Below are 27,328 nucleotides of genomic sequence, written 5' to 3'. Positions count from 1 at the left end.
AAGTGCTTCTGATATTTTTTAATATTTAAACAATTGACAGCACTAAAATTATTTTTTTAAACTAAGTTTACGTAAAAATGTATCTTTATGTGTCTCAAAATAAATATTTTGAAATTAAGAAAGATAAAGAAATAAATCACAAAACTACACTCATCTTTGCAATCAAGGTTGACGATCCCATTCAAATGAATGTGGTTACACTACATACACTAGCTATTCCTGATATAAAGCTCAGTCAGAAGTACTTTAAGACGTTGAAGCTCAAAGATTTGTGTTCCAGAACTGGACTCAAATTCTGATTCCAGCAGTGGAGCAAGTAATCAGATGCACCAGTATGTGACCTTTAATTTATCCCTGACCTCTAAATTGCAATGTTTAAGCACATTTATCGGAATAGTATAGTACAGAGTAGCACTGACTACACACACTGCTGCGAGATAGTAGTTATTTATTGAACAGAACCGTCAGCTGAAGAACAGCACAAGTTGGTCCTTTAATGTCTGTAAACAAATGGAATAATCAAGAAACAAACAAGATGATTATGTGCACTTTGTTCTTTATTAACTTAAGGATAATGTTTTATTTTTTGTACTATTAACTATTATGAAAGGCATTTGACAACATTGGATGGAAGGTGAGAGTAAATTACATTTCCCTTGATTCCTTGTGCATTGTATTGCTCTTGGTTTATTGTTGCCATTCACACTGAGATACAGTGTAAAACTTTGTTTGCATGCTAACCAATCAATTCATACTATACATTAGTACAATCATGCTATAAACATGTACAACAGGTAGCGCAAAAATAAAAAATACCAGAATATAGTGTCACATTGTTATAGTGTTGCAGCTGCAAAGAAGGTGCCTATTAACAAATTCCAAGGGCCGCAATTAAGTAGGACTAGACTAAATAGACTAGACGGCAATTAAGTAGGACTAGACTAAAATACTTAAGTAGGACTAGACTAAATATTGCGCAGGGGGAACGGGTTGCGTTGGGGGACCAGGCCTCCTGTGTGACATGGACCCAACGGGTCCCCCAACGCAACCCGTTCCCCCTGCGCAATATTCCATCACTCACCAATAGCCCCCAACTGCGCAGGTGCGGCTCATTTCCCTTCATCCCCCAGTACTCCCTCCCCCTCCTCTTCATCCTCACTCTTCTTTCCCCTCTACTACTCCCCTCCCCCAATCCCTCCCTCACCTCTCCCTCTCTCTCCTTTCCTCTACTCTCAGTTTCTCCTTCCATAACTCCACTCCCCTCCCTACTCCCCTCCCATCGCTCTATCCCCCACTCCTCACTTCCCCCTATCCCCCCACTTTCCTTTCTCACCTCCCCATGCCCTGGTCTCCCATTCCCCACTCCCTACCTCCCCCACTCTTCTCCCTCTATTCCCTCTCCTCCCCCCACTACCCCTCCTCACCTCCCCCACTTTCCCCCCTCTCCATCCCTATCCCTCCTCTCCCTCAATCCCTCCCAATCTCCCTCCTCACCTCCCCAGGATCTCGAGGGTGCCGCTCGTTACCCTCCTTGTATGTCTCTCCACCTCTCCCTCCACTCCCCTCCCTACCCCCCTCCTATTCCTCTATCCCCTCACCTCCCCCGCTCCTCACCTCCCCAGGTATTCCCCACTCCCTACCTCCCCCTTCCTCTATTCCACCTTCTCCCCCATGCTCCCTCCTCACCTCCCCAGGATCTCGAGGTTGCCGCTCCTTTCCGTCCTTGCGTGCCGAAGCAGCGGCTACGGGGCTGTGGCTGCGGGGCTGCGGCAGCTGTGGCCACAGGGAAGCGGAGCCGCGGTGAAGCCTGGTCGCGGGGAAGCCGGCGAAGCCACACTGTGGGGAAGTCGGGGAATCCAGGCCGTGGGGAAGCCATGGCGCGGGGAAGCGGGGCTACGGTGAAGGCGGGTCTCGGCGACGCCCCTTCCTGAGTGACAGGTGAGGAGACCAATCTGCGTAGCAGCGACTGAGAGCAATCTGCGCATGTGTGGTTTTTACGATTTTTAAACATTAATAACTTTTACAATATATCATCAATCAGAACTAAACGTGTTACACTCGCAGCACAGGAGAATGGTGAGTTAGCTGGCGAAAGATCGTAGCACTGTCGAGTTCTGTTTTTGCACAAATATAAAAAACCCTGCAAACCGGATGAGCACAAGATCAGAGTTTTAGTTATGTCTAGATAAATAGATTGATAGATAGATGGGATGTCAGGATTTAGGGGAAGACCATTGTCTGAATTCAGAAAGGAATAAGGTGGTCCTGAATCTAGTGGTATTGTTTTGGTGACATTGTAGAAGGGGTTAATCCTCTATTTTTTTTAATGTGCTACTTTCTAAATATATATCCTTTAATATTATAAAATTTATTTATTTCACTTACATTTTAAGAATGATGGTTAAGTATGATTTTCCAATGTAAATATTTGCTTTAAATCATTGATGTGACAAGACGTTCAGGTGGTGCCATTTCTAAATGCTCTTGTTCTTAATGGTAATGGTTGAGACTTTGTTCTGTTCATGGTATGTACTATAGCCACAGATTGTGATGTCAAGATTCATGCGTATAGTTTCCTTGGTGTCATACAGTACTCTATCACAATCGTACTTAGTGTCTTCCGGATGTCTGAAGAAGGGTCTCGACCCAAAAATCACCCATTCCTTCTCTCCAGAGATGCTACCTGTCCCCCGCTGAGTTACTCCAGCATTTTGTGTCCACCTTCGATTTAATACCAGCATCTGCAGTTCTTTCTTTCACGTAGCAAATGAATGGTTGGTTCCTGAACCATAAGGCTTGTGAAACGTCACGTGATTCTGCACTAGAAACCATGCTTCTAGAAAGTAAAGCAGGGGACACATTGCTATTATTCTCAAGCAATGCTTCCACTAACAGAAATACTTTGGAAGAACTTTGCAGTACTTAGCTGGGTGGATTAACAAGATTTGCAAATGAGAAATCCTGAATAATTTTAGGGAACATCCTTTCTGTCACCGATTAGGGGAGTAGTAAGGAGAAGTGCAGGGGAAATGAAAAGGAGGAAGTAGAACAGGACGAGAAAGGAAAGACCGTGGCAATGCAGTCCTCTCCTCCTGAAATCTATGTGGTTAAGTAATTTATGTGCAAAACTAAAAATAACCACCATTGCCCATTCATCTTGTCCAAAAGTCCTTACTAATGTCAGTTACAACTTGTATTTTCCAGCAAAACTAGCCAGTAAAGCATTGAGGGTTGGTGTCCAGTGCCATGATAAGAACAAATTGAGTTTTCTTGCAGCAGTCTTAACTTATATGGTCACAGTCTGAGTTTAGATGGTGGCAATTCAAAAATTGTATAGAACAAGCTGCAGTAGGCCAGCATTCGCATCTTTAGCACAATTTATGTTGCAGTGGAAGCTAAGTTTTTATCCATTGGGTGCCACTCCATGCTAAGTTCCACAAGTATGCGAACAGCGATGTCTACCCATTCCCTTATTCCATGTTGATAAGGTAAGTTCAAGATTCAGTGCAAGGTCTGGGCCAACTTCCTGTGTATTCTTATTTGGCCATTGACATTCTGATCTGAGTTGCCTTCATGAGACAAATGTTAGATTTATGTGCTAGTAGAGGGGAGAAGAGGGAGTGTCTGGAGTGAGACTCGTCCTTGATTATGCTGGTGGCCTTGCCGACTTCACACTAAGTGCAGATGGAGTCAATGAAAGGGAGATTAGTTTGCGTGACGATCTGGTCTGCATCCACAATTCTCTGCAATTTCTCGCAGCCTTGGATGGAGCTCCCAACAAGTTGTGATGCATCCTGATAAAATGTAGGTGAGAGTTGTTGGGGACATGCCTGAATGGTGGCCGATTAGGAAAAGGGGAGATGCAAGGAGACCTGGGTGTCATGGTACACCAGTCATTGAAAGTAGGCATGCAGGTGCAGCAGGCAGTGAAGAAAGCGAATGGTATGTTAGCATTCATAGCAAAAGGATTTGAGTATAAGAGCAGGGAGGTTCTACTGCAGTTGTACAGGGTCTTGGTGAGACCACACCTGGAGTATTGCAGTTTTGGTCTCCTAATCTGAGGAAAGACATTCTTGCCATAGAGGGAGTACAGAGAAGGTTCACCAGACTGATTCCTGGGATGACAGGACTTTCATATGAAGAAAGATTGGATAGACTCGGCTTGTACTCGCTAGAATTTAGAAGATTGAGGGGGGATCTTATAGAAACATATTAATTCTTAAGGAGTTGGACAGGCTAGATGCAGGAAGATTATTCCCGATGTTAGGGAAGTCCAGAACAAGGGGTCACAGTTTAAGGATAAGGGGGAAGTCTTTTAGGACAGAGATGAGAAAATCATTTTTTTACACAGAGAGTGGTGAATCTGTGGAATTCTCTGCCACAGAAGGTAGTTGAGGCCAGTTTATTGGCTGTATTTAAGAGGGAGTTAGATGTGGCCCTTGTGGCTAAAGGGATCAGGGGGTATGGAGAGAAGGCAGGTACAGGATACTGAGTTGGATGATCAGCCATGATCATATTGAATGGCGGTGCAGGCTCGAAGGGCCGAATGGCCTACTCCTGCACCTATTTTCTATGTTTCTATGCCGAACGTCCTAAGCCTTCTAAGGAAGTAGATGCGTTAGTGTGCGTTCTTGGCCATTGCTTTGATATGGCTAGTCCAGGACAAGTTGCTGGTGGTATTTACTTCTTGGGACCTTGAAATGCATTTCGTTGTCTCTGTACTGTACACTGACAATGACAATTAAAATTGAATCTGAATCTGAATCTGAAACTTTCAACCAGCTACGCTTAAGTTCCGTCAATATATACCGGGGTATGTGTACCACTTCGCTTCCTCAAGTCGATCACTATTTCCTTGGTATTACTTACGTTGAAAGAAAGGTTGTTGTCTTGACACCAGGTTATGAAGTTCTTAATATTTTGTGCTGCATGAGTCTATGACTATTATTTAAATGGTGAATACATAGATACTATCAATATAAATACAATCTATAGGAGTGCTTCATGGGATTTCCATAGATATATTTAAGGCGAGGATTATATTCAACGGCTAGTGTTAATTGCTGCAAGATTTTAACATTGATTTACAAGGGGCTGTTGGTTATTTTAAAAGAACAAATCACTATCTGCATTTTAATAAAGCACCTTTAACAAGCAATGCCTTTACAAGGTTATATTTTGTTTAATGTCAGTGACCCTTTCAGCTAGGCAAACAATTGTCATTGTACACAGAGGGTTAAAATTAGGCTGTTTTTTTGGAACATTCAGATTGGCGGCTGCCAGGGAGACACTAAATTATCTTGGCTAATGACATGTAGGTACTGAATCTTCAGACCTCTCAGGTGGCTCCAGCCAACCAGATCCTTCAGTATGATGAAAAGGTTGAGATAAAATAAACTGACAGTTGCTAGTCAGTGCAGGCAGCAGACTGCACCCAGGCAGCTGAGACCCCAGGAGTCCTATTTTACAAAGGCTTTCACTGCTCTAAGCACAAACTCTGGAACAGGCCAGATTGGCAGCTGGTGGTCGGTAGGGGGGAGGGGGTGGGGGTTAAGGGAGGGAAACTGGATTACCCGGGAATTGTTGGCTAATTAGAAGCCATTCCCACCTACTTAAAACTAGGCCATTAAGCAAAAATACAATTCGCGTTCTCCTATCACCACAGCACATGACATAATACTCCAATCAATAGCCTCCCACTGACTGCCTCAGCATCTACAAATGAATACACTGCAGTTCAAGTATGCAATGATTGAGTTGGTACAGCAAAAGTGCAAATTACTCACCAAAAAAAATCTTTCAACATAAAGATAATACTTTGTACTGTGGAGATGAAATAAAGAAATCAGCTGCTTGGTATTGAATGAATGTCAGAATGAAGATACACTCCAGAAATGAGAGATCAATAACTGTTGCAATTTATCTTGAAATTCCTCGGCATTACAAGTGAGAATTTACGGTTCTTCTATTTCAAGTCATCTTTCATTTAAGTAAAGGGCACAGTCGGGAACCTTAATTTTAAAAACCAGCCCCATATCTATCATGAAGGGGAGGGGTACAGTGGACATTACAACGCTTTAAAAGCAATGCCACTAGCATGTGTGCCACTAATTGACTTGAGAATGACTTTCAGTCTCAGGTGTCAAATGCAATAATTCTACTATGGACTCTATTCCAAAATATAGATTTTTAGATAATTGCAAACACAGACCAACCATTCTATATTTTTCTAGTGCAGTGCTGGAGATTGGAAGATCAACTAGAATTGAGTTTTGTTATTTCTGCTCTATTTTTATGCTAAGAACATGTGATTATAAAACAGGATTTCTGTATTATTTCAAATACTTGAAGGACAAGCAATTTTCTTATTTGGAAAGCGTGTGTTCAAAGCAAAATTATGCATTAAAAAGACTGAACTGAAATTGAATTATATTGGGAGTAAATTTCCTCATCTTAACCATTAAAAACTGATGGAGCACACCCTGTAGGTTAGCACAGTAGTGCAACAGCAGACTTGCTGCTTTACAGACAGTGACTTGGGTTCAATCCTGACTGTTTGCATGGAGTTTGTACGTTCTTCCTGTGTAGGTTTTCTCCGGGTGCTCCGGTTTCCACCCACATTCCAAAGACATGCAAATTTTTAAGTTAATTGGCCTCTGTAAATTGCCCCTAGTGTATAGGATAGACCTATTGTATGACTGATTATGGTCAGTGTGGACTTGGAGGGCCGAAGGGCCTGTTTTTCTAAATTAAACTAAAAACTGAACTGTACGCTGATTTGGATACATTTATTTTTGGTTTCCTTTCCCAACGATAGAACACATTCCAAGGATAAATGACAACCAGGGGGATTTCATTTTTATAGAAACAAGGAACTGCAGATGCTGGTTAATAGACAAAAGGACACAAAAGTGCCGGAGCAACTCAACAGGTCAGGCAGCATCTCTAGAGAACATGGATAGGGGACGTTTCAGGATGAGACCCTTCATCAAACAATCCATGTCCATGTTCTCCATAGATGCTGCCTGACCTGACTTACTCCAGCACTTTGTATCCTTTTGAGGATTTACATTTTATTTTAAGAACGTTGCATTTGAATTTCAATTGTTTTTATTTATTTTTTTAATTTGTATTTTTATTAGAAGCAGTGTTACAGTCGTATAAACCACAGCATATGACAAAATACATTTCGTGTACAACTTTTATTTTTAAATTAACAAGAAAGAAGTAGAACGAGAAAGAAAGAGCGAGAAAGAGAAACAGTGAAGGAAGTAGTGATGTGTAAACCCCTAGACTACCAGATGTGCAGTCTGGGGGTGAACAAGTGATAGTCTATAGTAAAATAAGGACAAAAGCCCTTAAAATATAAAAAAAAGAAAGAGAAAAAAAAGAAAAAGAAAAAAAGGGACCCTTGTGTGTGGATATACCTGCATCATATCTCACCACACCCATCACTGGGTTAATCTGTTTATTTCCAGAGTTGTGTTGCACCATACTATACTTGTAATGAGTCAATTGTTGACTCTGATTTTCCTGCTAAGACGAGTCTCATATCTTCCAGATGTAGCATCTCAGACATGCTTGTGATCCACATTTTAAGCATTGGGGTGGATGCATTTTTCCAAAATTTAAGTATAAGTTTTTTTGCCATTATCAGGCCATAGTTAAGGAAACGTCTTTGAAATATTGTTTAAGGGGGAACTGCAGATGCTGGAGAATCGAAGGTTACACAAAAAAGGCTGGAGAAACTCAGCGGGTGCAGCAGCATCTATGGAGCGAAGGAAATAGGCAACGTTTCGGGCCGAAACCCTTCTTCAGGCTGATCGGGGGCGGGTGGGGACAAGAAAGGGAAAAGGAGGAGGAGCCAGAAGGTAAGGGGATGGGAGGAGACAGCATCCAAAATTGAGGGAGAGTTGCAGACAGCAAGGACTAACAACGATTGGGCAGGATATACAGTGTTCAGCTGCCCAAACGGGGTGCAGACTCCCCAAACGGAATATGAGGTGCTGTTCCCGAGCAATTTCCGGTGTTGCTCGCTGTGGCCATGTTGAATGTAAGGGGGATTAGAGTTCGGAGTCGGAGTGGGAGGGGGCATTGACGTTTAGAGGGATTTTGGGAGTCCAGCTTGGTTCATTGCGGACCGAGCGCAGGTAGACGGGTGAAAAGATCGCCCAACGGTCCGCTTGTTGTAATTGTTCAGGGGCACGGGGGATCCCCTAAATCCACCGGTGCTATGGACTTCGGCTGCATTTAGAGTATTGTGTGCAGTTCTAGACAAGATGATAAAGCCTATTACTCTGCTTCAGTTCAAGAGATGATGACTTTCATCGCTAATATCGGTGCTTTAATAAAACATGAATTGAAGCTGAAGAAATACCACTTTGGGATCTGTTAGCAAATGGTTTTAGCACCAAAGGTGATTCAAGCACCATGATATATCAATGGGTTATTTTACTCAGGCAGTTAGATGCCTGGTTGAATACTGGAGTCCATTCAGTAAACTTCGGCTAGATGACAGCTTCTGAATTGATATCTTTCAGGATCAACAACTTAATCAGTTCAGAATTTAAAAAATGTGCCTTTATTTTGCAACTGAAGTTTGTGACAGGGAAGCCAAAACTCCGATAAAATCAGTTGAAGCCCTTGAAAATGAAGCAACTCATGTTTACCAAGTTTATGAAATTACTTGACTGTGAGTTCTAACCTCACTTCAACAAAAAATCTGATTCTTTGGTGATTTTTGGCCTGGAACTCTGAACTGCTAGATATTGAATGTATGTGAGGATCTGGAACAATTTTATGATATTTTTCTCTCCAACTGACCTCCCAAGTGGCAGGAAACATTGAACTCAGAAAAGTAACTCCGTCTCCGACCTCTCTGTCCTGTTTTCTCCTCCATGGCAAGTCAGCACACCAGGCAATGATGAATTGGATAACAGCACCTCATAATTCCGCTTTGGGTAACTGCACCCATGGGGCATGAACAAAAAATTCTCAGCAGAATCAATTCATGCTGTCTCCTCATGATAACTCTGCCCCCCTGCTGTCTCCTCCCATCCCCTAGCCTTCTGGCTCCTCCTCCTTTCCCTTTCTGGTCCCCAAATCAGTCTGAAGAAGGGAATTAACCAACATTGTTTGCCTGTTTGGCCTTCGCTCCATAGATATGTTTACTGGCACCCGTACTTTCAGTTTCATGTCCACGCCTGCAAGGAAAGTGTAGTCTGTGAGACTCATTAATAGCTTAGAGCAGATTTACCTGTTGTTCGAAAATACTGTCTCAATCTTGTATTTGGGGGTCCTGTTTTAAAAACCTGTTTTTGTTGACTTTCTAAATATGCATAGTTAGTGGTTACCAATTCCTAGTATCGTCTTGTAAGCTTTTTGTCCAGTCAATCCCAAAAACATGTTATATATAAATAACATAGACATAAAGAGATTGAAAGTTGGCAAGTATATTTTTGACTGGAGTTTACAACAACAAAGGAAGAGTTTAGCACAATGAGGAATGCTGTCAGACGATGCATAGGATATACAGTAGATCAGCTGAAAAAATGGGCAGAGAAAAGGCAGACGGATTATTTAACCTGAGAATTGTGAGGTCGGTGCACTTTGGGATGTTGATGTAAGGTGAAATGTTCACAGTTAATATCAAGACCCCCAACAGTATAACTGTTTAGAGGGCTTTTGGTAATACCTCCTCTTTCATATACAGGTTGCAGCACAAATAGATCCGAAGGTCCAAATAACGAAAACCGTATGGTAGCGACATTTTTTTGTTAGGGGCCTGAAAAAAAGGATCAATAAAAAACGCGGTGCTACGGACTTCGGGCTGCATTTAGAGTATTGTGAGCAGTTCCGGTCGACAAGATGATAAGGGGAATTACTCCCCTTCAGTTCAAGAGATGATGACTTCATCATTAATATCGGTGGGTTAATAATTGAAAATATGAATTGAAGCTGAAGAAATACCACTTTGGGATCTGTTAGCAAATGGTTTTAGCACCAAAGGTGATTCAAGCACCATGATATATCAATGGGTTATTTTACTCAGGCAGTTAGATGCCTGGTTGAATACTGGAGTCCATTCAGTAAACTTCGGCTAGATGACAGCTTCTGAATTGATATCTTTCAGGATCAACAACTTAATCAGTTCAGAATTTAAAAAATGTGCCTTTATTTTGCCAACTGAAGTTTGTGACAGGGAAGCCAAAACTCCGATAAAATCAGTTGAAGCCCTTGAAAATGAAGCAACTCATGTTTACCAAGTTTATGAAATTACTTGACTGTGAGTTCTAACCTCACTTCAACAAAAAATCTGATTCTTTGGTGATTTTTGGCCTGGAACTCTGAACTGCTAGATATTGAATGTATGTGAGGATCTGGAAGCATTTTTATGATATTTTTCTCTCCAACATTTTTCAAGTGGCAGGAAACAATGAGGCACTCAGAAAAGTAACTGCAAGATCAGAGTGAAGATTCGTTTTAAGTTAATGTGCAAGTCATTGACACACCAGGCAATGATGAATATATACTAGTCCTTGTTGATTATAGCTTAATTTGTAACTGTGTGCATGGGATCAGGGGAGGGGGGTATTGTGCTGTTTGATCGCCCCCTGCTATCCCAGGGTACAGGATAACTGCTACAGTTACGAGGTTTGTGTACTAGGGACAGCTGGAGTCCGGTCGGTGTACGTGAAAGGGGAACCAAATTGTTTGTTATAAAAGGCAGGTGAGGATACATTGACCGGGATGTAGGAATCCCAAGGCGTATTTGACTTTCAGTTTCATGTCATTGGCCCGACTGCAAGGAAAGAGCATCAGTGTCTGCAGACTCATTAAATATGAATGCCATGATTTACTACAATGAATTTACTGTCTCTATCTTGTATTTGGGCACCTGCACTTAAAAAACCAGTTTTTTTGTCCTTATCTCGTCTACACCATTAGCTATGTATTTATTTAAAACATCGTCTTGTAAGCATTTTTGTGAAAAAAATATGAGTAGGCCGCCTTAGGTTATTTCAGTTTAGGGTGTACATGTTGCAAGAGATGATTCAGTGATGCGGTCACATTTACAAATTCAGGAACTCATTCAACAGTCAAAGCATTTGATTTATCAAATATTAATGAAAAAAAAAAAAGAACACTGAATATCAAACCAAAAAGATCACTGAATCAAGGCAAAAACTCGCGATCTTTATTATATGCACCTTGCACTTAATACCTCGGTGCCACCATCAAAGGAAGCTAGATGTTCATGTGCAAATGTTCAACATTGAATATCTGATCCCAGCATAACTGTGATAAAGTGCTTAAAGTAATACCTCCTCTTGCATATAACCTGTACTGCAGTTGTTGAGCAGCAGGTTAAAGTTTTACATCGAGGTGGAAGTACAACGGGATCTGGGGGTCTTTGATCATCATTCGCTGAAGGTAAGCATGCAGGTACAACAGGCAGTGAAGAAAACAAATGGCATGTTGGCCTTCAAAAACACACAAGGAGTTGAGTGTAGGAGCAAAGAGGTCCTCCTGCAACTGTACAGGGCCCTAATGAGACCACACCTGGAGTATTGTGTGCAGTTTTGGTCTCCAAACTTGAGGACGGACATTCTTGCTACTGACGGAGTGCAGCATAGGTTCACAAGGTTAATTTTCAGGATGGCGGGACTGTCATATGTTAATAGATTGGAGCGGATGGGCTTGAATACTCTGGAATTATACATCTGAAAATACACTGGAAATTGTATAGTCTGGAAATCTACATATAAGATTATTAAGGGTTTGGACACGCTAGAGGCAGGAAACATGTTCCCAATGTTGTGGAAGTCCAGAGCCAGGGGCCATAGTTTAAGAATAAGTGGTAAGCCATTTAGAACGGAGATAAGGAAAAGCTATTTCACACAGAGAATTGTGAGCGTGAGGAATTCTCTGCCTCAGAGGGCAGTGGAGGCTGGTTCTCTGGATGCTTTCAAGAGAGAGTTAGATAGAGCTCTTGGGGATAGCGGAATTAGGGGAAATGGAGAGAAGGCAGGAACAGCGTACTGATTGTGGATGATCAGCCATGATCACATTGAATGGCGGTGCTGGCTCGAAGGGCCGAATGGACTACTCCTGCACCTATTGTCTATTGTCTATTTTTGTGTGTCCACTTAATGGTTTCAGTTGGTAGGTTTGTATATCATTGCTAAATTAGTATTTACAGTACAACTGTGCATTAACAATTAATTAAGTGTCCACAGTCTGACGGATGTATTCACGTCTCCAGAAGGTGCTCTTATTTTCTTATTTTCTTCATGTCTGCTGGCTTACAGACAGAGATTGAAGCACGAGGAATGTAATGCAACAGTAATCTGAGGACGCTGAGGGTTTACTTCAGGACAACTGGAGTCAGTGGACTGGAACATATTTTTAGTTTAGCTTAGAGATACAGCATGGAAACAGTCCCTTTGGTCACCAAGTCTGTGCCAACCAATGATCACCCGAACACTGGGGCAATTTACTGAAGCCAATTAACTTACAGACCTGCACGTCTTTGGAATGTAGGAGGCAATCGGAGCACCAGGAGAAAATCCATGCAGTCACAGGAAGAACTTACAAACTCCATACAGACAGCACACATAGTCAGGACCGAACCCAGATCTCTGGTGCGATAAGGAGCAGCTCTCCTGTTGCGCCACTGTGCTGCCCCTGGATCCTGTTCAAGACCTATTTGTGCAGCCTGAATAAGTAAAATCAGTTTCTTCAAGGAAAGTGTTGATGACCGTGTTATGACAAAGAAAATTATGGCCTATCCGAACCAAAAACACTGGATAACAGCGCTATAAACACTGATTTCTCTAACCTCAAGAAGCCCTTGATTTCCCTCTCCCTCCATCCCCTCCCCCTTCCCAGTTCTCCCACCAGTTTTACTGACTACATTCTATTTTTTTAAGAAGGAACTGCAATGCTGGAGAAACTCAGCGGGTGCAGCAGCATCTATGAAGCGAAGGAAATAGGCAATGTTTCCCTCAGCCCTCGGGCTGTCTCCTCCCATCCCTCAGCCCTCCTCCTCCTTTTTCCTTTCTTCTCCCCGCCACCCCCCATCAGTCTCAAGAAAGGTTTCGGCCCGAAACGTTGCCTATTTCCTTCGCTCCATATATGCTGCTGCACCCGCTGAGTTTCTCCAGCACTTTTGTGTACCTTACATTCTATGTTTACCGACTACATTCTATCTCTGTACTGCCCACTCCCCTGACATCATTCTGAAGAAGGGTCTTGAACAAAAACATCACCCATTCCTTCTGTACAGAGATGCTGCCTGTCCCGCTGAGTTACTCCAGCATTTTGTGTCCATCTTCAATTTAAATCAGCATCTGCAGCTCTTTCCTACACAGGAAGATTCACTCTCTGCTTAAGTCCAGATCTGAGGCATTCAAGAAGCATGACCTTGTACTATATAAGAAGGCCAAGAATGATCTCCATTAGGCTATCTGGGATTTTAAAGAGAATTCCTGAACAAGCTGGACGAGTTGTTCTTAAATACAGGAGAGGTGCTGGAAGATTGGAGGGCGGCAAATGTTGCTGCAGGGAACATTCTGGGAACTATAGGCCCATAAGCGTAATTAACATCTGTAGTTGGTAAGTTACTGGAGAGTATTCTGAGGGATAGGTTATACGGGCATTTGGATGGGAAAGGGCTGATTAGGGATAGTCAGCATGTTTTTGTACTTGGGAGCTCATGTCTCACAAATCTGATTGCTTTTTTTGAAGACATGACCAAAAAGATTGATGAAGGCAGAGCTGTAGATGTGGTGTACATGGACTTCAGTAAGGCGTTCGACAAGGTTCCGCATGGTAGGCTGCTCTGGAAGGTTAGATCGCATGGGATCGAGGGAGAGATAGCTGGATGGATAGCAAATTGGCTCCATGGAAGGAAGTAGAGGGTGATGGTTGCTTCTCAGACTGGAGGCTTGTGACTAGTGGTGTGCCTCAGGGTTCGGTGCTGGTCCCGTTACTGTTTGTCATCTACATCAATGATTTGGAAGAGAACATACAGGGTAAGATTAGCAAGTTTGCTGATGATACAAAAGTTAGTGGTTTTGCAGATAGTGAAGATGGTTGTGAACGATTACAGCAGGATCTGGATCGATTGGCCAGGTGGGCTGAGGAATGGCTGATGGAATTTAATACAGAAAAGTGTGAGGTGTTGCATTTTGGGACGTCAAACAAGGGCAGGACCTACACAGTAAATGGTAGATCTCCGAGTAGTGTTGTAGAGCAGAGGGATCTAGGAGTATGGGTGCATGGTTCCTTGAAGGTCAAGTCACAGGTAGATAAGGTGGTCAAAACGGCTTTTGGCACTTTGGCCTTCATCAGCCAAAGTATTGAGTATAGAAGTTGGGAGGCCATGTTGAATTTGTATAAGACGTTGGTGAGACAGCATTTAGAATATTGTGTTCAGTTCTGGGCACCATGTTATAGGAAAGATATTGTCAAGCTTGAAAGGGTTCAGAAAAGATTTACAAGGATGTTGCCAGGACTAGAGGGTGTGAGCTATAGGGAGAGGTTGAGTAGGCTGGGTCTCTATTCCACAAAGCACAGGAGGATGAGGAGAAATCTTATAGAGGTATACAAAATCATGAGAGCAATAGATTGGGTAGATGCACAGAGTCTTTTACCCAGAGTAGGGGAATCGAGGACCAGACGACATAGGTTCAAGGTGAAAGGGAAAAGATTTAATAGTAATCCGAGGGGTAAGTTTTTTACACAAAGGATGGTGGGTGTATGGACAGGTTCCAGAGGAGGTAGTTGAGGCTGGGACTATCCCGTCGTTCAAGAAACAATTAGACAGGTACATGGATAGGACAGCTTTGGAGGGATATGGGCCAAGCACAGGCAACTGGGACTAGTGTAGCTGGGTCATTGTTGGCTGGTGTGGGCAAGTTGGGCCGAAGGGCCTGTTTCCACACTGTACCTCTCTATGACTCTATGACTCTATCAATGCAATTAAGTGGATGCCAGGTGAATGCGACAGGGCCTGAATACCATCACAGGATGCAAGCCAAAATCGGGGTGATCTCTGGCTACCACATATCTTTATCGGATGAGCTCAAGACCATTTATGCCTATTTTACCAAGACTCATTCACCCCACATCTTCACTGGCTCTGTCCCATACATCTTGGTGGAAGAAGCTTGATCTACTATCATAAAGGTAAAGTCTCAGAAAGCAGCAAGTCCAGGTGGAGACACTGGAAAGTCACTGAAATGATGCACTAATCAACTGGCCACTATCTTCACCGACACCTTCAACCTCTTATTCAACAGTTGACTGTCCCCATCTTCTTCACGGAAATCTCCACCATCCCATTAGCTCTAAAATCAACCATAATGAAGTGCTTTGAAAGATTAGTAATGCCCCACATATGCACCAAACCTTTGGACAATTTAGATTTGAATACAGGTAAAATAGGTCTACAAGGGATGCCATCTCCCTTGAATGACATTCAGCTCTAGATCAACTTGACAATAAGAATACATGTCAGGCTGGGATTTATTAACTATAGCTGAGCCTTCAAGTTCAAGTCACATTTATTGTCACACGCACCTTGATACAATGATATTTGAGTTACCACCCAGCCATACGAATAATAAGAACACAATACACAATAGAATTTAACATAAACGTCCACCACAGTAGAATCAATTATAAGTTCAGTCAATCTTCCTCCTGTTGTTCATCCATGGTCGGGGCCTAGAACCCTCCATATTTGCCACTACGGATGTACCGATGTACAGGCCCTCTTGCCGGGATGATCAAAACTCTGACGTTGGGTCGGATCGGAACACACTCTGTGGCTTGGAGTTCCCGAATCTGCTGCTTCTTACCGGAGACCGTGGCTTGCGAAGTCCACAGGCCCCGCTGGATGGAGCTCCAACACTCGGCAATCCTCGGCAAAAGATCCCAGTTTCCGCGATTTTAAAGTCAGTGGCTCGCCCGCTGCTAGAAGCTCTGCTGCCCACAGCTCCACGATGCTAAAGTCATCATGCCCCGCGATCAGAGCTCCAACACTGCCGATCCTCGACAAGGATCCCAGGCTCTGCGCTGGTAATTCCGCGCTGCGCCTGCTGCTGAAGCTCTGGGTCGGTCAACGGTCGGAAAGGCCGCGGGGGTGAGGGGGGGGGGGGCGAAGATGCGGCATTGAGAAAAGATGCATCTCCGTCCAGGTTTCCCCCTATTCCGCCCACCACCCCCCACATAATGCATACTGAGAAACATTAAAACATGCGTTTAGACGCACTAAAAATACCATAAAAGGCGAAAGGAATGATGAGCTGCTGACGAGGCAGCCACTGAGCTGGCGCAAACCGATAGCGCCATAACACCAAATTTTGATCAAATTTTATCCAAATATATCCGCCACTTGTGATAAATGTCTAGCCCAAAAGGCAACTATAACACACTCCTTAGTTTCCTGCATAAAACTTTATAGATTTTGGAATGATATTTTTGAAATAGTTACAAAATTATTCAAGACAAGAATGGAACCTAATACTGAAATTTTGGTGTAAGGGAAGATGGGAATAAATTGAACACCAAAAATCTATTCCTTAACTATGGTTTATAATGCAAAAAAATTAATACTTAAATTTTGGAAGGGTACATCAATACCAACTCTTCTGTGATTGCAAGTATGGACACCGCTCATCTTGAGGAAATGCGATTCCTCCTAATGGATAAATCAGACCAATTCATAACGAGTTGGTCTCCATTCGTCGTTTTTTTGGAATCATATGGTGCAACACAATTGTAAAAAATAACTGTTTCAGGACTGGACGAGGGTTGGTCAAGATTATAAATAATGATCTCCTTTTCTTTTTTATTTTATTTTCTTTTCACTATTTTCTCTCTCAACTTTCTTCATTTACTCGTTTTCTTTCTTCACACACTATATATTTCACATCTTTCTATCCTTTACTATCTAACTTCTTTTTCTTATTCTCATCTTTTTTCAATGTAACAAAAAAAAAAAAAGTTGTACATAAAATGTATTATGAAAATATATATTAGGCACTTTGGTGCCATATGACTGTACTTACTTCTAATAAAATAATATATATTATTAAAAAATTAAAAAAAAACACCAAATTTTTATATCTGAACTCCTGGATCCTGGATTTGATGCCTCCATCTGCACTGACTTCAGGACCTCTTGACTGACAGACCTCAATCAATTAGAATTGGCCATAACATTTCCTTCACTCCGACCCTCAATACTGGTGCTCCTCAAGGTTGCATGCTCCGTCTCCTGTCCTACTACTGTACACCCATGGCCGTGTGGTAATGTATAATGCCAACTCGATATTTAAATTTATCGACGATAACACTGTTGTTATCTGGATCAACAATAATGATGAGATTGAGTATAGGAAATAGATTGGAACCTTGTGGCGTTGTGTCAGAACAACAAGTTTTGATTCGTACTGCTTCAGATTGCACCACAGTTTTTACATCATTCTGCTATTTTGCAATTCTCCTTTTACTCATTGTTGTATCTATCATTATAACTTATATTGTGCACTCTGTGAGCTTCATGCAAACAAGGAATTTCATTGCAGCTTGATGTATATAACTATGAGCTAACCTGAATTTGAATCTAGTAAGTGGCGACGTTCAGCTACTAAGATTGTACCAGATTTTCTGACGAAGGTTAAATTTATACTTCTATTCTCTGATCCTTAACTTGCCCTTATGCGCCTGTCCCACTTAGGCGATTTTTCAGCGGACTGCCGGCGACTGTCAAGTTGCCGGCAATCGCCTGAAAAACCAGCAACTGGAACAGCGACTGTCAGAGTGGATCACACACAAACACATCGCTTCCTTCACCAGCCCGTTATGCAGGCGGGGGACAGGGAAAGAGGGGTGAGCGCTGTCTAAAAAATGTACACAGTGTAAAGCCAAGGTGAAACAGGCACACACCGCGATGAACAGGAAGGTTGGCGCTGTAAAAAGACGGCTAAAGCACAGTGTACGGTTAGTCCTTTAAAAGAGGGGGGGAGAGGGGAGCGGGAGAAGGGAGAAGAAGAAGTGGAGACAACTTTTAAGAAGCCAGAGATACACGGCTGTGAAGCTTGGCGGACATTTAACATTACTGGTCGGTTATCCTTGGTTCTGAAAACTACTGCTTACCTTTTTTTTTCCCAATGAGCCAATGAAATTCACCGGTCAGCACCAGCTACAACCTATGAGAACCTCCAAGTACCTTTGACCTCCTGACAACCCACTAGGACCTCCTGGCGACCACCTACGGCTTGAGAATTCTCGCTACTCTCCAGGGCGGCTTCATTCTAGTCGCCGCTAATTTTTCAACATGTTGAAAATTTCACGACAACCATAGTGAAGCCGCGACTAGTTCCCAAACTGCGGGAACTCCTCACGACCATGAAGGCGACTCCCCGGCAACCACCCACGAACGTGTGGCGACTGCATAGTCTCCTGCAGTAGCCTAAAAATTTGCCTAAGTGGGACAGGCCCATTAAGTTTTCTTCACACAGGAATAGTCACAATCTTTGATTTGTGCGAGAGGATTGGTATATAAACCTAATTTTATGGATTCTTGTGTACAATTTTGTTGATGGTCTAGTTCTTCAAGAATACCAGATAAATGCCAAAACTAAAGTGACTTTGACAGCACCCCCTTTTGGTGCAAACTCTACCACCAAGGAGGAGTATTGCAGATATATTGGAATAGCTGCTGGTTCCCTTCCAAGGCACATACCATCCTCTACTGGAAATGTATTGTTGTTCCTTCATGATTGGTTTATTGCAATCCCAACCCACCAGCATCAGAGGGGGTACAGCAGTTTTAAAAAAACCTTGTTAAGAACAGTGATAGATGAGCAATAAATGTTGGCAAAACAAGGAACTGCAGATTCTGGTTTACAAGAACTGACACAAAATGCTGGAATCACTCAGTGGATCAGGCAGCAGGGTTGGGACCCTTCTACAGACGTGGAGGGGGGGAGGGGAGGGAGAAAGTTGGAAGAGAGAAGGAACAGGAACTGCCTGGTGAGTGATAGGTGGATACAGGTGAAGGGGGGGGGGGGGGTTGGATAGACGAATGGTCAGACGAAGGGCAGACATGAAAATACAAAAGGTGTGAGATAAGGATAGAAGAGGTCCCGATTGTGAGGCCAGAGGAAGGAATATAGGTGTGAGGGGAGGGGGAAGAGGAGAAATGGGTGGGTCCCAGAGATGGGTAGGGGGGAGGGGAAATATGGGGCAGAAGGGGGTTAATTACCTAAAATTTGATAATTCAGTGTTCAGGCCATTAGTTTGACAGCTACCCAAGGGAAATACGAGGTGCTGTTCCTCCAGGTTTCATGTGGCAAGTTTTGCCTCACTCTGGCAATTAAGCAGGACCAGGATAGGGAGGTCAGTATGGGAATAGGAAGGGGAGATAAAATGGTTACAACTGGGAGATCCAGCAGGCTTTAGCAGACCGAGTCCAAGTGGTCGGCATAAACGGTCGGTTCATCTACTCTTGGTCTCACCGATGTAAAGGAGACCACATAGAGAACACTGCATGCAGTGGCCTTGGCAGAAACAGAAACACCAGAAAATCCTGTACATGTAAGCTCACAGCTTGTAAATTAAAATAGACTGTGAGTTAAGGGAGTGTTGGAGATGTGAGAAACATAATTAGTTTAAGTGTCATGTGATGTTTCATGATGTCAGATATTCCAGTGGTGACTGATTTCCATTGAGGTTTGGACAGATTGGAGCTTAGAAGGATGAGGGGGCACCTCTGAAATGTACTAAATAGTGAAAGGCCTGGAGAGAGTGGATGTGGAGAGGATGTTTCCACTTGTGGAAGAGTCTAGGACCAGACGCCACAGCCTCAGAATAAAGAGACGGACCTTTAGAAAGGGGACGAGGAGGAATTTCTTTAATCAGAGGGTGGTGAATCTGTGGAAATAATTGCAACTGAGGCCAAGTCGATGGATATTTTTAAGGTGTAGATTGATAGATTCTTGATTAGTACGGGTGTCGGGGGTTATGGGGAGAAGGCAGGAGAATGGGATTGAGGGGGAAATATTGATCAGCCATGATTGAATGGTGGAGTAGATTTGAGGGACCAAATGGCCTAATTCTGTTCTTATAACTTGTGAACGTGAAGTTCCCCTCCATTTATGCATTTCTTGTCACTACAACAGTCAGGAAAGTATATAAGTGATTGTCATGCAATCTGTTGAGTAATATGAAGTAGTTGAATAGCGGACAAGCAGAGCATATAAATTTATACTTTTGCGGTCACTTCTGTCTGATGCTGCACAATGTGCATCTAATCTTTCTTCTAAAGTAAGCTATGTGTCAGGTTGAGTGAGAAGGTACCATCACTCTTGCTGGTGTGCTGCTCAGCTGCAAGCAAATGGGAGTTCCTGGTTATCCAAAGAAAAGGCAAAAGGTTGGGTAGAGTGAGCGTTTTACAAATTACAGATGGTATGATTGCACACATCTGAGCATTTTACACTATCTGCAGTTTGAATACCTGCAGCTTGAACTATTCATCACTATATGTTGTGTTTTGAAAGAAAATGCTTTGTGCAAAAAAAGTTACCGGGGTAAGTTGTGAACAGGCTGTCATCTTTGATAGCCTCAACACTGGCATTGGCAACCTGTAACAACTGTTACAAAAATAGGCTTCATTATTTCCTCCGATGGAGATGAATATGCTCTAAATAGTCTGCTGATATAGGCACTGATTAAGAAATGATTTTAACTGCAGTAGAGAGTAAATTGTGTTAAGAGAATGATTTTCAATGCTTATGGATGACATATCTGTTATATCTGAATAGATGGCTGTGTTTGGAAATAGTGAGATATGTATCAGTTGTAGAGTGGTGGGAAAAGTGTGAGGATTTCTGGGAATACATGAATGTCATGTTCTAATTGCTTTAAATTGTTGTTGAATGAGTCACAGGGATGCAGAGCAGAGAATGAAATGTAAAGTTAGTGGTACAATTGTTAGGAGAGAGATACCATGATGTTTTCATCAACTTAACCATATATGCAGGGCTCTCGCTTAACTTGTTTTCCCTGTTGCCAGCCGGGCAACCTTGGCAGCTTTTTAGGTTGCCAAATGACAGTTTAGGTGGTCATTTAAGATGGCTTGCATGACGTGTGCGATAATGTGCTCGGACGAAGTGCGTAGTTGCCAGTCGGAATTATACTCAATGAAGCATTCACATATTATTTCTGCTTCAAATAAAGTCACAAACTAAACATTCACCAATCAAGACATGATATATCCCACCATGACATGCAGCAAAATTATAAGACAGTATCTCAACTCTTTTTACACATTGCAATTAATGCAATTTCTATTAGTTCTTTTTACTTCCAAACAAAAATGTGGTTGGATTATTCAGCGTATGATCAACCTGTGTCAATAAATCCTGGACCATGGTAATATATATGTAGCAATGTTACAAAATTTTGAGATTTTAAAAATCAAGTCTGCAATTTATCCCATCAGATAAAGCATAACAATAAGTTTAATTTGACACCAAATTCACTTTCATATCTCAAGTATTAAAAAAGTTATGGCCATTTTCATACTCGGAAATTAGCATCTTGTTCCCTATTGATTTTCAATGGACATTACAAAAAGCTGTGATCTTGGATAGTCAAAAGCCCATTTCTTAAGGAAAGATTAACATTTTTAAATAGCCTAAGTGTCCAAAGATTATTCACAAATAATTCACATATGACGTGATTTTTATATCTAATTTACATTAATTTATAGGCCAAATGGAAGGAATTTAGTGTTCAATTGCTGTAAATAAATGCCCATTTAAATCGGCTTTCTAGTGGGTTCCTGTGAACGCGCTGGTTTAGAACGTTCACATCGCGCTCGATTAGTGCCCTCAAATGCCGAGAAAAATACTGCGGGATATAAAAAGCCCAAAATGAACTCGCTATAGATAACTTGATATACAGGGTTATATACATGCCCCATTTAATGTAAAAATAAGGTACATACCTTTAATTGTTTGCTTTATAAAACCCTGGGGCTGTGAGAGGTTGCGGAGTGAGACAGTAATTTTAAAACTATTATAACTATTATTCGAGGCCTATAAAACTAATAATACCTTTTGCGACCGGGTCTTGCACCGATTTTTCGTTAATGATTTACTAGGCTGAACATCTGCGATTGGAACAGCCTAATAAAAATCGCGTTTTAAACCCGCCCCCTCCAAACAGCGCCAAAATCGCGGACATGGCTTTGGGCAGATTCCCAATGACGATTCAGGTAGGTTTTGTAACATACCTAATATATGCGTACGTATAGTTGTGAATGTTGCTCATTAAATAACTACAGTACTGATACTCCATAACAAGAGCATTGATTTTCCGTTAAAATGAATTCTGTAATAATGTGTCATCGATAGCAGTGACGATCGAACACTACAGTTTTAATGTTTAACGTGTTCACAAATATAATTAATCCATCTTTATGGATTAAAACAAATGATAACATTGGGAATTAAAACACATTTGATTGCATTCAGTTATCAAACATAGTCAATGTTCGCTCTGAAGACATTTGCAGGACAATAGGGTCAGGGAGGGGGGTGTGTGTGAATCAGTGCAGGGGGATAGATGGGGGCGGGGGGGGTTTAGAAAGCATGTCGGTGTAGAATGGATGTATTAGTACGTGTTGGTTGGAGTAGGTAAAATTGTGAGGGGGGAGCACGGGGGATGTTAGTGGTGTTGAATGGGGGAGTTCAGAACGGGTTGGATGGGGGTAGACAAAAGTGCTGGAGAAACTCAGCGAGTGAGGCAGCATCTATGGAGCAAAGGAAATAGTCAACGTTTCGGGTCCAGACCCTTCTTCAGACTCTTCCCCCCATTCTTCTTGAATGGGAGGAGCAGTACAGGATGGATGGGGAGGGGGGGAGATCAGCGCAGGATGAATTGGGGGGGGGGGGGGGTCAGGACAGTGTGGATCTGAGGGTCTGCGCAGGATGAATGGCGGATCACTACAGGATGAATGAGGGGAAGGTGCAGGGTAAATGGAGGGTGGGTCAGTATGGGATGAATGCGTGGATTTGTACAGGATGCGGATGGGGGATCAGTACAGGATGGATGGAGGAGAAGTGCAGGATGGATGGGAAAGGAGTAAGTACAGGGTGAATTGGGGAACCAGTGTAGGATGGATGGGGGGGGGTGGCGGGGAGGGGAGCACAGGGGATGTCAGTGAGGACTGAATAGAGGCAGGAATGGGGATCAGTGCGGGATGTAGGGGAGGGGTCCTAGGATAATGGGGGTGGAGGGGACGTACCAGAGAGAGAGAGAGAGAGATAGAGAAGGGGGGTGAGGTATGGAGGAAGGAGGGTCAGCGCTCCTCGACAACATCGCCCCGCTGCCTTGGCCGTTGGGAATTCCTCGCCACTGCCTCCCTCCTCCGCCAGCCAACAGCAAGGTGCGGGGCCGAGCGGTGCAGCTCAAAGATCCTATAGCTATAGGATCTATGGTGCAGCTGCTTCAGAAGTGTCGGAGCGAATGACGGGTCCCGCACAGCAGCGGCAGCAGCGGCTCCATCTCCTCCTCCTCCCTGATAGCGGCCGCTGCTTGCAAACCCGCTAACGGCGATAACCGCTTTGAAAAAAAAACCTCCCACACGCCGAGGCCTCCCCCTCCCTCCCTCCTCCCGGCCTCGGCGTGTGGGAGGGTTTTTTTTTTTAAAGCGGTTATCGCCGTTAGCGGGTTTGTCAGGGCAGGCGGGGAGCGGGAGAAGGAGGAGATGGAGCCACTGTAGCTGTTCGGGGCCCGTCATTCACTACGACCCTTCGTCACCCCGCACCTAGTATCTTTCCCACGCAATACAGCCGTCACCTCCGACACAAAATGTTGCGTTCCTTTTCTCCAGAGATGCTGCCTGACCTTGCGGAGTTACTCCAGTTCTTTGTGTCCGTCTTCGGTACAAACCAGTATCTGGTTGCCAAGCCGGGCAAAATGACTCGGTGTTTAGGTTGCCCGGAGGCGCTTTGAGTGGTCTGTGGCACCCGGGCAACCGTTAATTTTGAGCCCTGATATGTGAGATCATTAAAACATTTTGCTGCAGCCTTCATATCCTTGAAACTTAATTCTTAATGTTGATCCTGATTATGACTCAAACATCTGTTTGATTATTTATTTGAGGACTTAACGGGCATTGCTGGTGGTGACTTTCTTTTGCAGGTGTCAAACTTTACACTTTGATAACTAAGGTGTCCAAAGTCATTTCTGAAAATCAGGGCGCCAACTCTAATCCATTCTCTGTCATGGTTTCCTCCATGAATCCAAAACCTAAAAAATAGTTTCTCCGCCAGTTTCAGGCAATAAGCGCATCATTTTTATGAGATGCAAGCAAGGCTTCAATTAACACCTTATAATAACAACTGGTGCTGGCCACTCATTAATTTGGATCCTACGAATATATGCTAATGCAATAAACTTAATGGCTTGCATTCTTAGAAGCTGAAATCTCAAGAGTGAGGTAGGCACATGAATTTTGAGTATATCTTGATTTGGGGCAAACAAGCCTGGGATAATCTAACATCATAATCCGAGCAGAGACACAAAAAGCCAGAGTAACTCAGCGGGACAGGCAGCATTTCTGGAGAGAAGGAATGGGTGACGTTTCGGGTCGAGACCCTTCTTCAGATCATAATCTGAGCATACATTTTACAGCACCATCCAGTTTCTCCCTCTAAAAGTTCACAGCTTCTGCCTTTTCAAATAATTGAGATTGATTCACGCAAGATGTTGCAAAGTCTCGCAACAGTCAGTTGCAAGACAAACTGAGCCTTAAGACATTAACATCACCTATTCCAGCTTCCAAACCTTCCTTTCTACAATGCACTTCACACAAGAGAATTGTTTCTTTCTGAAGTCCACACTACCATTGTACATTCTATTTATGAAGATTGAATATAAGTCATTTGTTTTTATACTTGTTTTTCCTCCTTTTGATTTTACCATGTACCCTAGGTACATGCCCAATCCTTATTTGTTAAACTCAGACCTTGGGTGTACATAGCTGACCAATCTGAACTGTTGACCTATATATGCTATTTATTTGCATTTCCAAATTTATTGAGGGACATTTTTGACTTTTTTCTTTCTCGATTGCAACTGATGTACAGTCTGATAATGGCATTTAATCCTAGAATTTAGCAGTATTTTTGATGCATATAAATCCTCACTCCAACTGCCTAATTAAGCCTCAAAGTAGGCAACAAATGTGCAATCAACCCCCGAGGCTACAGATGATGTTACCAGATGATTCCATTTATACCTAGATTTTGCATATATCACTTTTGCAGCTCTTTGTTCTTCTGAGAATTCTATAACACCCATGAAAATTAAACGAATGACTCAGATGCTACACTTCATGGGCATTAAAACTTCAAAGGACATGCTGTGTGACAAAAAGGGGTGCTGTCTGGATGATCACTGATCATAGTGCTTTGACTGAGATAAATGTGTACCATATCCATTTGGTGACTCCCAGATTACAATATCTATTTTATAGCACCTGCATGCCATTTGTGCTATTGTACTGCAAACTTTACAGGCCTAGCCAAAAAAAACCCAAAGTAACTGACATTCAAATACACATTGTTTAATTCTTCTTTAATTCTACTGCTTCTTAAGCTGCTCATTTGGAAGGCTTCCTGGGCCCCATTATAGTAATGATATACTATTGTATTGTCCTGTGGAGTGTCTGGAAATTGGTAAACATCTGTGATTCTCCACACGGTGAACTTCCAGCCTTATTTGTGTCATAAAAGAGAAGGGAAAGATAATCAGAAGTGACAATTTATGTGGTTCTTGAGAACTTTTCACATATCTATCAGAGGATAGCAAACTATGCCTGTTTTTCTATTCACTCAACATGGCTTTCTTGAATAACAGGGCATTTGATATTGAGAAATGCAGGGGAAATCAAAACTGATATCTCTGTAGCAATGTCTATGGGATCCGTCAAATCAGTCCCATTAAACCTTGTATTCCATTAAAATTCTAATTTATTTAACTTCTTAATGCTTATTACATCCTTGTTATTGATGAAATGATTTTTAGTGTCTTCTGTTGTAATTATTTGTTTAACGATGTTTAATTTGTCTAATATTAATTAATAGTCGATTCTGTGTCCAACTTTCCATAACTGCTCGCATCCTCCTGTAAGGGAAGCATTATCACTTTGTACAAATCTTTCTTATCAATTTTTCTTGCATACCACAAGAATATTATATATTCCATATTTGCATCTTTTGCAAGTTGACTTCATTTCTTTTCTCTTTCCATCAATTTCTTCATCAACCTGCTGAATTCAAGTAATTCACAGGCTTATTGTTCTTTTTGGCATATTTGCATCCTCTTTTAATCACATACTATATTTAACTTTTCCCGTAGTCAAAAGGGGAACACTCTCCCGATGGGAGCGTTATTCCTCAGGGGAATATATATTCATTGTGAATAATGAATTATTTATTTGAATGATTGCCTTTGCTTATCTACTGGTATATCATTTAATTTAGTTCCCAATCTACCTAGTTTGCCTTAATCAAATTTAAGATCCCCTTTTCATTCTCAACTAAATCACTCTCAAAGTCAATCTAAAATTCTATCATAAACATTCTCCAAATTTTTAAAAACAACAAGGTTATTAATAACTTAGTACCATTGCCCTGTTGACTAGTCAGTCTCGTGAGATGCTGATTTGGGTAACACTTTGAATATATTCAGTAAATTTGCACTGCACACTATTGCTTCAAATTTGGTTTGCCCAATATAAAGGATTAAAGTCTCCCAGGATTATTTATTTTAGACACACTCCTCTAATCTCATTTATTTATACCATGCGCAGTACCGTAGCTACTATTAAGTAGCCTATAAACTAATTCCATCAGAGTATTCTGCTGCTTATTTCTTAATTCTATCCAAACTGATTATTGATTTTCTCGGTTAAGATCATTTATTTTTTATCATCTTTATCCTCCATTGTCATTGGGCAACCCCAGCTCACTTTTTGATTTTCCCAAAGCCATCTAAAAGTCAAGTACCCTGAAATTGTTTATTTCTAACCTTGTTCATAGCAAATATATCTCCATATTTGCTCTTCGATCAAGAGGGTTTATTTTCAATTGTACAATTAGTTGGTCTTCTTTGTTTTGAATGTGTTATATGCTTGGATATATTGTGTTAACAGTATTACTTTCCCTTGATACAAAAACAAAATACTGCAAACACTGGAAATCAGAAAGAAAAGTTCAGTTCAAGAGGCATGTAGAAAGAA

The 27,328-nt window shown here is 42.2% G+C and overlaps 1 protein-coding gene across 2 annotated transcripts in view; it reads left to right on the top strand.

Annotated features, from left to right (window-relative positions):
* Positions 1 to 27,328, top strand: part of ttc29 (tetratricopeptide repeat domain 29) — a 323,363-nt gene that overhangs the window by 215,451 nt on the left and 80,584 nt on the right. The window lies entirely within an intron of this gene.

This window comes from Leucoraja erinacea, chromosome 1 (genome assembly GCF_028641065.1).
Source record: "Leucoraja erinacea ecotype New England chromosome 1, Leri_hhj_1, whole genome shotgun sequence".
NCBI lineage: Eukaryota > Metazoa > Chordata > Chondrichthyes > Rajiformes > Rajidae > Leucoraja > Leucoraja erinaceus.
Note: the sequence above shows the minus strand (reverse complement) of the source record. Positions and strands in the feature narration are given on the sequence as shown.